This window comes from Pseudophryne corroboree, chromosome 4, assembly GCF_028390025.1.
Source record: "Pseudophryne corroboree isolate aPseCor3 chromosome 4, aPseCor3.hap2, whole genome shotgun sequence".
NCBI classification, from domain to species: domain Eukaryota; kingdom Metazoa; phylum Chordata; class Amphibia; order Anura; family Myobatrachidae; genus Pseudophryne; species Pseudophryne corroboree.
The window spans coordinates 439,891,451-439,904,760 of NC_086447.1; positions in this window are offsets into that span (position 1 = coordinate 439,891,451).

The following is a 13,310-nucleotide window of genomic DNA, read 5'->3' on the forward strand; positions in this document are numbered from 1 at the left end:
AACTGTAATGCGATGTTGTGCTCCTTCTAGAAGGTATCTCCACTCCTCAAATGCCAACTTGATGGCAAGTAACTCTTGCTCACCGATTGCATAATTACGTTCTGCCGGGAGGAACTTACGGGAGAAATATCCGCAGGGATGGACCTTTTTATCTTCAAAGACTTGTGATAACACAGCTCCTACTGCTTCTGTAGATGCATCCACCTCTAGTAGAAAGGGACGATTCAAATCAGGCTGTCAAAGAATGGGGGCTGACCCAAAGGCTTGCTTTAAATCAGAGAAGGCTTTGATTGCTTCAGAAGACCAGTTCGTAGGATTTGCTCCCTTGCGAGTTAGGGCTGTGATGGGAGCAGCTAACGAAGAATAATTCTTAATGAATCTCCTATAGAAATTAGCAAAGCCAAGAAATCGCTGAATCCCCTTGAGAGTTGTAGGAGTGGACCAATCTCCGATAGCTTGTACCTTACCGGGATCCATACATAGCTCTGATCCAGAAATGATGTAACCAAGGAACGGTATGGAAGATACTTCAAAAGTGCACTTCTCTAACTTACAATAGAGTTGATTTTTCCTCAGACGTGTCAGTACCTCTTTAACTTGGTGACGGTGAGACTTTAGATCCGTAGAGAATATTAGGATATCATCCAAGTACACTACTAGACACTTGTAGAGAAGATCACGAAAAAGTTCATTCACATAGCTTTGAAAAACTGCAGGTGCATTACAAAGACCAAAAGGCATTACAAGGTATTCGTAATGCCCATCCCGGGTATTAAAAGCAGTCTTCCACTCGTCCCCTGCCCGGATGCGGATTAAATTGTAGGCCCCTCGGAGATCCAATTTTGTAAACACAGTAGCTCCCTTTACCCGGTCAAATAATTCTGGAATTAAGGGTAATGAGTACTTGTTTTTCACAGTGATCTCATTGAGTCCACGGTAATCTATACATGGTCGTAACCCACCGTCCTTCTTCTTAACGAAGAAGAATCCGGCTCCTGCAGGTGAAGTAGATGGTCTGATAAATCCTTTGGTTAGATTTTCCTGTATATAATCAGACATAGCTTGCGTCTCTGGGATGGATAGCGGATAAATTCGTCCCCTAGGAGGTGTTTTACCCGGAACCAGGACAATTGGGCAGTCCCATTCGCGATGAGGAGGTAGAGAGTCTGCTGCTTGTTTACTGAAAACATCCGCAAAGGATTGATACACCGGAGGTAGGTCGGGAAGGCTAATTGACCGGAGAGGTACAATTGAGGCTAAACAGTCCTTGGTACAAGATTTACCCCACGAAAAGGACTTCCATGGTTTGCCAATTAAGTTGAGGATTATACTTCTGCAGCCAAGGTAAACCAAGTATCACATCTTGAGAGGCTTTGGGAATCACGTAGAAGGAGACGTATTCGGAATGGAGCACACCAACTTTCATCTTGAGACATACGGTTCGATGAGTAATTATACCATCTGGAATTCGGCTTCCGTCCACTGCTGTAACAGCAACTGCTGCTTCCAGAGACATGATTTGAACTTTAGACCGTAAGACAAAGGCTGAGGAGATGAAGTTCTCGGCTGCCCCGGAATCTAGGAGAGCTGAAACTTTCACCGTAGAACTTGGAACTTCTAATTGAATAGACAAGGTCGGCTCTTTCCCAGAACGTGATTCTAAAGTAACTCCTAGCTTAACCTCTCTTGAATAAGCTAGGAGCGAGAGTTTCCCGGTCGGAGTTTGCAGAATTTAACTAAATGTTCGGAGGACCCACAGTACATGCAGAGGTTACCCTGTCGACGACGAAGTCGTTCCTCCTCTGTGAGGCGAGAGCGCCCAATCTGCATAGGTTCTTCTGTCGTTACCGGAAACTGTGATGAAGAATCTTGTCGAGGCCTAAGATTATAACGTGGACTGGATCGCTCTGCCCTGGATTTCTCTAAACATCGCTCCCTGTAGCGTAGGTCAAGTTTGTTACAGAGAGAAATCAATTCATCCAGTTTAGTTGGCACATCCCGGATAGTTAAATCATCCTTGATTTTCTCTGAAAGTCCATTCCAGAACGCGGCGATCAGGGCCTCCTCATTCCAGTTTAACTCTGAAGACAACGTGCGAAACTGAATAATATATTGACTGACAGGACGTAAACCTTGACGTAGACGGAGAATCTCCAAAGATGCTGAGGTGGTCCTACCTGGTTCGTCAAAGATTCTCCGAAAGGATGATACGAACTCCTTGTAATTAGAGAGGATAGGATCACCTCTTTCCCATAATGGTGATGCCCACTCCAGAGCCTGACCGGAAAGGAGGGCAATAATATATGCAACCTTAGAACGAGCTGATGGGAAACTGGAGGACAACAGTTCGAACTGGATCTCGCATTGATTCAGGAATCCTCTGCAAAGTTTTGGGGTTCCGTCAAACTTACTCGGAGAGGGTAACTGCAAGCGGGACGTAGGCAGCGTCACAGGAGAAGCTGTAGTGGTAACTGGGACAACCGGAGTTGGAATCTGGACTTGAGACGTTTTAATAGCTGTATGAAGAATCTCCAAACGGTCTGCCATAGTTTGCATAAACTGAACTATTTGTGTCTGTATAGACTCCTGGTTTTCCAGACGGGAAAGGATATTTGACGTAGCACCGCCTCCTGTGAATTGGTCACTTGACGGATCCATGTGGCCAGTGCTTACTGTCAGGTCCGGGTGTTTTTGTGAATCCGTTAACCCGGGACCAACCACAGGTGTAGGTGCTGGGGTATGAAGAAAGTAGGGAGGACGAAGAAAGTTCTGTTTCATATATTTATTAAAAATAACAATTCAGTAAAGAGTTAAATGACAAGTTGTTAATCATCATATTATACTGAAGTATTGCAGGAATGGCAGAAATAATATGCAGGATATAGCTCAAAGATAAATAAAAGAAATGTTCATGGAAACGTATGCAAAACAAGCTGATGAATAAATGTTGAATTGTCCAAATATAAATAAGCTTTGATGCAGAACTGTAGAATGTGTTTAACTGGATAATGCAGACATGAAGAAATAACTGTAAGGATTTGCAATGAAGTTTTGAGAGTTAACTAAGAGGCTGTGAAGAATTATCTTTGTTATGGCAACATAGAAAATAAAAGTACTGAATTGGGTTACTTGCAGATTCCGGAGATCACTGTGAAACTGTAGCAGATGACAAGGTGATGAATGGGTTAAATGCTGAGTAGAACAAACGAACAGCTGAGGGTAGTGGAATCCTCCAAACTTTGTATGGTAGGCAGACAAGGTAACCTCATGCAAGACTCTGGGAATCCAACTGCTTCCAGTAGGTGTGCAATTAACTGACAGCACAGCGGGGAGCTGGTGGATCTTTTAGCAGTGAAGGCTGCAGACGGACCTCTGGGAACGGAGGCGATATCTGGACCACGGGAATCACACAGGAATGCACGGAGAGAGCTCAGAGCTAGAGCACAGCGTTGATACAACAAAGCACTGGCCCAGAGTAACATAATCCCAGCCTACTTAAAGGCAGCACAAACACGGGATTGGCTTACACCTGCCCACAGGTGTTTTCACAAGTGCTCTGTATTACCTATTTGGTCTCCAACATGGCCACCTCCTATACAGCAGACACACCGCAGTGCCTTAGGCCATTTGGTCCCCGCACTCACAGTTCCCAGATTCTGCATTACCTGTGCCACCGATCACGCCGCGTCCCCACACGGGCGCACAGCACCGTGAGCAACCGCACTGGCAACGGATGAACCCCAGAACCCGCAAAGGTAAGAGACCGGTTCGTGACACTGGGCTGCAAGGGAGAGGCAGTTTGTTAGCCTCTCCCACCCCAGGGGATGGCTGCAGTTAAAGGCGACAAATAGTAATGTTGCCTGGGAATTTTAATCCACCAAGGCTGATGTTACCAAGGGTGGTTTCGCCAAGGGCATTATACGTAATGCCTGCTCCCGTACAGACTCACAGATGGCTTGGTCACCGTATTTTGACCAAAGACCTCAGCAGCATTTACTTCAATTGCCTTTCGCTGGGCAGCAGCATTTTATTAGCCATCAATTCCCTCAGCATTTAGGCCATTTATATCAGCCCCATAATTTTCCGCAATTTGACCATTTTGCATCAGCTCCGCAAGTATACAATCAATATAGGCAATTATTACAGTCGGTACCAAATCAATTTATAAGCTCACAGCAGCTGCCACCTTTGCCGCAGGCTCCTCGCCCGGTCAGGCCTCCGTCTCCACTGCAGTCGCCGGTGGTTCGTCCTCCCTCGCTCCCTCAGGTGCAGAAGCCATCGGATGTACCTGGGGGGCAGGATTCTTCTGTCCAGGCAGGGATTAACGTAGTGTTGTTAAGCCCGCAGGTTGTACCTTCTCATACAGTTTCTGGGGTATGTCGATGGCAAGTGCGATTCCAGATGATCTGCATGCAATGAGTCAAGATGTGGCGGGCGCGCCGCGCAACTAGGGACAAGTGGCTTCAGGAGATTTGGAAGCAGGGTCTTCCACATCAGGAACTGGTGAGAAAAACTTAGAAGTACAGCTTAGCGCGAATTTGTCTCATTCTGAAGATTCTTCGGATTCATCTAGTTCGCTAGAGAATCCGCGCAAATTTATGCGAACATTCGTTCAGCATTTGCGAGGGAAGCGTAAGGGTTCAAAGGGAGTGCGCAGTTTAGCGGGCAACGGGAGATAGTGTCCATTGCGCTAATACACTGATATTGAGAGGAGTTAGGTCTAAGGTGAGGGAGAGAATCAAGAAGGGTCGTCTTGTAGAGATGTTCGCGATTACGCACAATTCTAAGAAACTTTAGATACGGCAAAGGCTGGGGGCCCGGCCGCTGAGGAAGCAAGGAGGAGTTATGCTAATTGGCTTTCAGGAATGTATATATTTGCGGCCTGCTATATAGAGTCTCGTCCATCAGAATTATTGAATGTTCTTAAATACTTGCATTTGATACATAATATGTATCTGGCAGCTAGGCATAACGTTTGGCGTTAGTATGATGAGTAATTTAGAAAGAACACACAGACTTGGTATCTGCACACTCTATGTACTTTAGAAATATTGTGGGTGTATGTGATTCGTCACCATACGTCCACTTGGTGGAAACCCCTTATCTCAAATTTTAAGCAATATTCAATATACTTCGGGGGTGCTGTCAACTACAGTATGCATAGAGTAGAATTTGAGGAGAAAAAACAGGAAGAAATCTGTATTGTTGACGCACAAGACAGGAATAAATTTGTCATAAGATATAACCTTTATTTGATATACATTAAAATAAAATATGTATTATAATGATTGACCCAGACCACAGTGAAACATAGAGGTTAAAATCACAAAGACTTACATGTATGTGCAATAAGAGAAAATAATAAAGAGATGTGAATAAAGATTTTAAAAGCGTGTCCACGTGTGGTTTTTTGATATATTGCCGGTATTTAATAGCTTTTGATGTAATATTTACAAGTAACTGTCTATATCTTTATATCTTGTCATACACCAATTTTCTCAACAGAAATGACCTCATTACCTCCCATGTAAGTCTTTGTGATTTTAACCTCTATGTTTCACTGTAGTCTGGGTCAATCATTATAATACATATTTTATTTTAATGTATATCTTATGACAAATTTATTCCTGTCTTGTGCGTCAACAATACAGATTTCTTCCTGTTTTTTCTCCTCAAATTCTTATTTAGAAAGAAGCAAGATGGTCAGAGAATTTTGAGTTTAGGTTTCAAAGATGTTGAGGTTTGGTTGGAGGTGACTCAAAGCAACAGGCCTTCTGCGTAATTAGCGGGTCGTAGGCAGCCCTTTCAGGCCAGACTGGGGTTTAACACAGCAGGAAGAGAGAAATGTTATGCGTTTAATAACGCACAATGTAGTAGGGGAACAACGTGTAGATATAGGCATGTCTGTATGCTTTGTGGAGGAGGCCATGCAGCAAAGGATTGCAATAGGCCCACAGGTCAGTCAGCTGGTGAGGGGAGCAGAGAGCCGTTCATAGGTAAGGCGGAGTCACCAGTAAAGGTGTTAGAGCGGTGGTTGGGCTGCTATCCTCTTAGGGAGGAGGCGGCATTTTAATTACAAGGTTTTAAAGTTGGTTTTAGTTTGCCAGTGGTTAAGCCGGTTTTAGTTTCAGCCAAGAGAAATTTTAAATCGGCTAGAGATTTCCCAGAATTTGTAAGAGCTAAGATTGCTGCTGAGGTGAGGTTAGGGCGTATGTGTGGTCCTTTCAAGAGTCCGCCTTTAGCTGATTTTTGTGTTTCGCCATTGGGTGTAGTTCCAAAGAAGGTGTCGGGAAAATTTTGAATTATTCAGCACCTACCCGGAAAAGGGCTCAATAAACTAAGTGCTAGACCCTCTCTTTTGCAGTGTGCAGTACCAGTTGTTTGTCAATGCCATTACTGTAGTGCAAAGTTTTGGTTTGGGAGCTTTATTGGCGAGGGTGGATATTGAATCGGCTTTTAGATTGTTGCCGCTGCATCCTGATTCTTTTAAGTACATGGGTTTCAAACTGGACGGTCAGTTTTTTGTGGATAGGTGTTTGCCTATGGGTTGTTCAGTTTCGTGTTCTTATTTTGAGTGTTTTAGTTAATTTCTGCAGTGGTGAATTCAAGTAGGCACTAAGCAGTCGGGAGTTACTCATTATTTGGACGACTTCTTATTGGTTGGTCCTGCGGATAGTTCATCATGTCAAGAGTTGCTTTTTTTCGGTTCAAGCGCTTTTTTCAGTCATGGGCGTTCCTATAGCGAAGGATAAAATGGAAGGGCCTGTGACGTGTTTATCTTATCTGGGTATATAAATTGATACCGAAGCAGGGCTTTGTAGATTGCCAGCAGAAAAAGTGAATCGTTTAAAGAGCCTGTTGGAGAATTTTATTTCAGTAAAAAAAAATGACCTTGAAGCAGGTGCAGTCACTTTTGGGTTTATTAAGTTTTTCTTGTAGGGTCATGCCGATGGAAAGGGTGTTCAGTCGTAGGTTAGAAAGAATTACTGCAGGGGTTAAGAAGTCGCACCATGTGATTCGTATCTCATCAGAGTTGAAGGAGGATTTTAAGATTTGGCTTCTTTTCTTGCGAGATTTTAACGGGGTTCGCATTTGGTTGCATGAGGAGGTGAATAACCATGAGCTGCAATTTTTCACAGATGCTTCAGGGTCCTTAGGTTTTGGGGCATACTTTGAGGGTGAGTGGTGTGCTGAGGCTTGGCCTGAAGAGTGGCATGCAAAGGGGCTTACTAGTAGTATGCTTTTGCTTGAGCTTTTTCCAATCATTGTCGCAGTAGAGATCTAAGGCTATAGTCTTAGTAATCAAAGAATTGTATTCTGGTGCGACAATTTGGGGGTAGTTCAAGCAATTAATAACCAAAAAACTTCGTGTTTGCATGCGCTGCAGTTATTGAGACACTTAACTTTAAGGTGTCTGCAGAAAAATATTGATTTGAATGCTAAGCATGTGCCTGGGGTTGGGAATGAGATAGCGGATGTTCTGTCTCGTTTTCAATGGGACAGATTTAGAAGATTAGCTCCAGCAACTAAGGTGGATGGTTTGTCATGTCCTGATTTGTATGGCAGATCATCAAGCCGGTATGAAAGCTCTAGCGTTGAAAGCATTGGTGCATGGAACTTTGAGATTGTATTCTGCGGCTTGAGGTGATTGGCAGGAGTACTTGGCTTCCAGTGGTAGGGGTAAGAGTATGCAGGATGCTATTTTGGAGTTTGTATGGTTGTGGCACGAGAGAGGTCATTCTAAAGTGGCTATGTCATGTGCGTTGGCAGGAATTTCTTATTTTTCGCGTTTAGAGGGGTTAGTCGATCCTATTAAATCCTTCATCCTATCGAAGGCATTGAGACGATGGGCTAGGGAGCAGGTAAATTTTGGTGATGATCGTAGGCCAATTGATATTGGTCTGTTGAAGGATTTAATAATGGCTGTTTCAGGTATGCATTAGGAAACTATGAAATTAGCCTTTTTAGCTTAGCATTTGCAAAAGCTTTCTTTGGAGCTCTAAGGGTGGGAGAATTAGTTGCAACGAATAAAAGATCAATTGAATCGGGTATTAAGGCAAGTAATGTAGTGGTTAAGAGCAATATGCTGCTTATTAAAATGCAACGTTCTAAAACCGATCAGGGCCAATATTTACTAAAAAATCGAGTTTGTCCGATTTGTGTTTTTTTTCTAAGTCCCAACACGGAATTCACTAAGCACAAATCTCAGCAGTGTTTGGACTATTCGTAATGGTTTGAATGACAAAGTTCAGAAATACGAATGAATAGACCATCGGTCAAACGCGGCTGTTATTTCATACAACACTGGTATTCACTATTCATTCGTATTTGGGTGTTAGTCTCTGAGTGCTCAATTGCGGTCGTATTTTTTTGCGATTCGTTAAAAAAAGCGGCAAAAAAATAGACCTGCTTTTTTCAGGCGTGTTTACATGTGTTGCAACTAACAAATCACTCACACCTGAATTAGGATGCCTATAAAAGGATCTTAGGCCCATTTCAATCCACCTATTCTCAGAAATGGCAGCAGGACTGTGGGCCAGTGATATTTTGTGTGCTATGGGATTCCTCAGACTCAGACATCAGCCTGTAAGTAACCAGGGCCAAGAAACTGAACATGGTCAGCAGGTTGTACAGGTTCCGCAGAGGCTGCGCAGGCCTCGTTTTTTTAGGGGGCGTTTAAACTTGAACGCATTGTCTGATGATCCGGTCATACAGATGTTCCGTCTAAATCGTAACAACATTTTCCGTCTGTATGACCTTGTCAAACTGGGCCTAGACCCTGAGACAGCACGCTCTTGCTCTGTCTCAGGCCTGCACAAACTCCTGGCTGGGTTGCACTTTATGGCTACTGACAGCTTTCAGGCTGTGTCTGGGGATGTCATAGGAATCTCACAGCCCTCATTTTCAAGAATATTAACACAGGTGATGTATATCTAACTACCTCCTCTGTTTTTGGTTGGTTTTAATTACTCGGTGGCCAGTTCTGTCCTAAAATCTCATATTTAATTTTCTTTCAAATATACACACAGGTGTTGGCTGTTTTGCAGCCCCACATCGATGCCTCAATCTGCTTCCCTACCCAGGAGTCTCAGTGGCATGCCGTCAGGGTAGATTTCTATGAGCTGGCTGGCATTCCCAATGTGCTGGGAGCCATATATTGCACACACATTCAGCTGAGACCACCTAGGGGCAGGCAGCACATCTATACTAATCGTCATCTAGAGCACTCCACAAATGTGCAGGTGGTTTGTGATGCAAATCTCAAAATAATGAGTGTTGTTGCTGGTTACCCTGGGGGCTGCCATGACTCCTTCATCCTCAGTCAGTCATCCCTCTTTGATAAGTTTGAGGACAGACAAATGCCAGAAGGGTGGCTGCTGGGTATGTAATTTGATATGTGTAGGCCTGCGTCTACTTTGTCCAAATACAGCGGCAGATGTATTATCCAGGAGAAGGCATAAGGAAGTGATAAACCAGTGATATGTGCAAGGTGATAAAGGCACCAGCCAATCAGCTCCAATATGTAAATTATCATTTAGGGACAGATTGCCCGCTGCCTTTATTACCTTGCACATATAACTGGTTTATCACTTCCTTATGCCTTCTCCAGGTTAATACATCTGCCCCACAGTGTGTTACTTATGTGTTGCTGTATCTTAACATGAATCACGTTACTATACCTGTCTTTTAGGTGATGGAGGATATGGCTGTTTCTCTTGGCTTCTAACTCCATTGTCCCGACCTGATACCCCTGCTGAACACAATTACAATCATGCACATAAGTCCATGCGGAATGTGATAGAAAGATGTTTTGGTGTGCTGAAATCTAGGTTTCGGTGTCTGGATAAGTCTGGTGGCCTTTTGTTGTATAGTCCCTTGAAGGTGACTCAAATTGTGTTCTGCTGCTGCTTTCTTCATAACATGTGTTTGCAACATCTGCCACATGTTGAGGAGGAGGAGGATGAAGAAAGCAGCCAGCAAGCAGAGGAATTAGAGACATCTGGTGATACTTGGAGTACAGATGTAGGGAGGCAGGTTAGGCAAGACCTCATAAATCATTATTTTTAAGGTAAGTTTTGTTTGCTTCTTTCATTTGTTGTGTAACTCTAAATATATGTTGCCCCATTTTTCAATTAAAAACCATTACTTAGAATGTGTCTGTCTCCTTGAGACATACAAACATACCCTCGCTTTATGCTATACAAATGTAGCATGTGTATTGTGTTTATTTAAAAACTCAAAACAACAGTTTATGAGTTGTATGCATGAAGTCTGGATAAGTGTTAATAAACTTGGATTGAAAATGTATTACAAGCACACATAATCCACATAGTAATTTATTTTGTATTTTACTTTATGATTGTGTGTAACGTCCTAATGCACAGGTTCTCAAACTCGGCCCAGTGGGACCCCACACAGTGCATGTTTTGCAAGTAACCCAGTAGAAGCACAGGTGTATGAATTACTCACAGACACATTTTAAAAGGTTCACAGGTGGAGCTAATTATGTCACTTGTGATTCTGTGAGGAGACCTGCAAAACATGCACTGTGTGGGGTCCTGAGGCCCGAGTTTGAGAACCTGTGTCCTAATTAGACAGTCCTCCACATATAATATGTTAGCCTTGAGGAATACATGTGTCCCTATGTGTGATGCTCCATCGTATTTAAGGGACACAAACTTAGTCTCATCCAAAAAAAAATATTTCGTAATGTTTGCTGCAGTAAACTTGCTGATTTATAAGTAAATACACAGTTTGCCACATATATACATTATTATACACATTATTTGTGTTTTTTTTTTTAATTCAAATTTCTTTGTTTCTGCATCATGGGGGTAATTCCAAGTTGATCGCAGCAGGATTTTTGATAGCAATTGGGCAAAACCATGTGCACTACAGGGGAGGCAGATATAATGTGCAGAAAGAGTTAGCTTTGGGTGGGTTATTTTATTTCTGTGCAGGGTAAATACTGGCTGCTTTATTTTTACACTGCAATTTAGATTGCAGATTGAACACACCCCACCCAAATCTAACTCTCTCTGCACATGTTATATCTGCCTTCCCGGCAGTGCACATGGTTTTGCCCAATTGCTATCAAAAATCCTGCTGCGATCAACTTGGAATTACCCCCCATGTGTAAGAAACTGATTACTCATTTTTAACACACAAAAACATGGCCCAACAATAATGACATTCATTTTGGCACTGAATTATCTAAATTCAATCACAACATATTAAAACCTTTTTAGCCAACTCAATTGTGTTATTCTTGTAATGTTGTATAGAGAAGAAAGGTAATAGAGTTAACAATCACATTGTAATTTGTATTGGTCATGGATGAATCTGCATGGCTGCCAATTAGTCTGCCTGCAGGATATAAGAATGATTGGAATCTAGAAAGAGTAATGATTAGAAAAAAATCAAGTGGTCTGGTTACTTCCTGCTAAAGACATTCTGCCTGGCTGCCAATTATTGTGTCTGCAGGATATGAGAATGATTGGAATCTAGAAAGAGTAATGATTATAAAAAAAATCAAGTGGTATGGTTACTTCCTGCTAACATCTATGTGCAGCTCAAACAACATTTCCCTCCTCCAAAAAAATTCAAAGATGGTAAAGAATAAATGTGCGTACAAATTTCCTGTTGTTGTTTGTACCACTTATAATTAATGATGTTGTACAAATTGTCAAGGAGCTAAGTGTTATATCTATTTTGACAAACATACACTTACTAAGTATTTTGATGTACTTCTCTGAAATTAAAAATGTGAGGTTTATTTGTAAAAATTTTTTGGGTGGCTGCTTGTCCTGCCCTTTGCCTTTACCACTGTCATGTTGGCGTGCTCTGGTGGAGCGTCTTGGTGGTGATGACGCTGGCGTGATATTTGGAGTAGTCGTACCAGAACTGCTGCTTGTTTGCTGTTGGTGCATGGATCTGAGTGTTTCATTGAGGTTAGTGAGGGTAGCATTGAGTTCACGTGTAGCAGCATTTCGATTTTCTACAATTCGGAATAAAGTTTCATTTATCTTTTGATTGTTTTGAAAAATGTTCATATAGCTTTGCTGTTGTCTTTGCTGTTCTTCCATTAGTCTGTGCTGTTCTTCCATTAGTCTGTGCTGTACTTCCATTATGCGCTGTAAGTTGCCCATGACCTGTGTAATGTCTGCACGCATGAGTTCCATGGTATTGCCAATTCTCGTGGTTTGTTCATTTTGTTTACTCATATTTCTGGTTATTCTTCTGAGGTGACATGGTAGGCTTGCAAACATTTGTGACTGCCCACGCATGCAATCTTCATTAGTGGCCTGCTGTCTAGCCCAAAATGTTCCAAAACACGTGATCAGGGCCTTGTGTTACTGGTGTTGTTGGGCTGTTTTGTGGTGGTGGTGTGCTTTGCTGTGGTGGTGTACTCACATGTGCTGGGGGCCTGATTCCTTGGCTTAATGGCTGCATTTCTAACATGATTGTCTCATCCATGTCACTGTGTTGCTGTTGTTGCGGAGGGATGCTGTTACCAGGACTAGAAGCTGAAATTTAGAAAAATTATCGGTTAGCTATCCATATGTTTGAAAAATTATAACAAATCACTACACATGGAACACATGTCATTGACTATTGCTTTCAGATATACTGCCTAGCAACATCATCACTCATAACTTAAATACATACATATGCCTCTTTGTGGCAAATGTGTCTGGTTACTTCATTGTGAAAACAAACACATTAGTTTTATTGTAGATCAGACATACTCCACCATAAAAACACATTGTAATCCATAATGTGTTACCTTATAGCTTTTCAAAAACAAACATAGTAATGTTTTTATATGTATTTGGCAATGTTAGGTCAAACACACGTGAAAATTTGTTAAACAACCTTACTATTTTCCAAAATTAAACATGAGTTGCTGTTGCAGCATCTTACACACAATGTGCTACTGTATGGCTGAAGTGGACATACATATCTTTACAGGATGTGGACAAGGCCATTTTGCTAGGATTCCATTTCATGTTTTACTTAACTTCGGTAAGTATATCAGATTTTGATGTGTTTTGACTTAATGCGTTTAAGTAAAAGTTTTATTACGATCTGAAATTTATTAAATTTATTTCAGTTTGATACTCACAATCAAGATGAGGGGAGTGTGGTTCACGTCTTGGAGGTGTGTCCAAAATTTGGAGTGGGGGGACCGAACATACTGTCGATAATCTTCGTGGCGGGGTAGCCTGCTGTGGTTGGCCCTGGACATCAGACCTTGCTTTCTATGCTGCCACATGTTTTTTTTGGTGGTGTGTTACAGAAGTCTGACT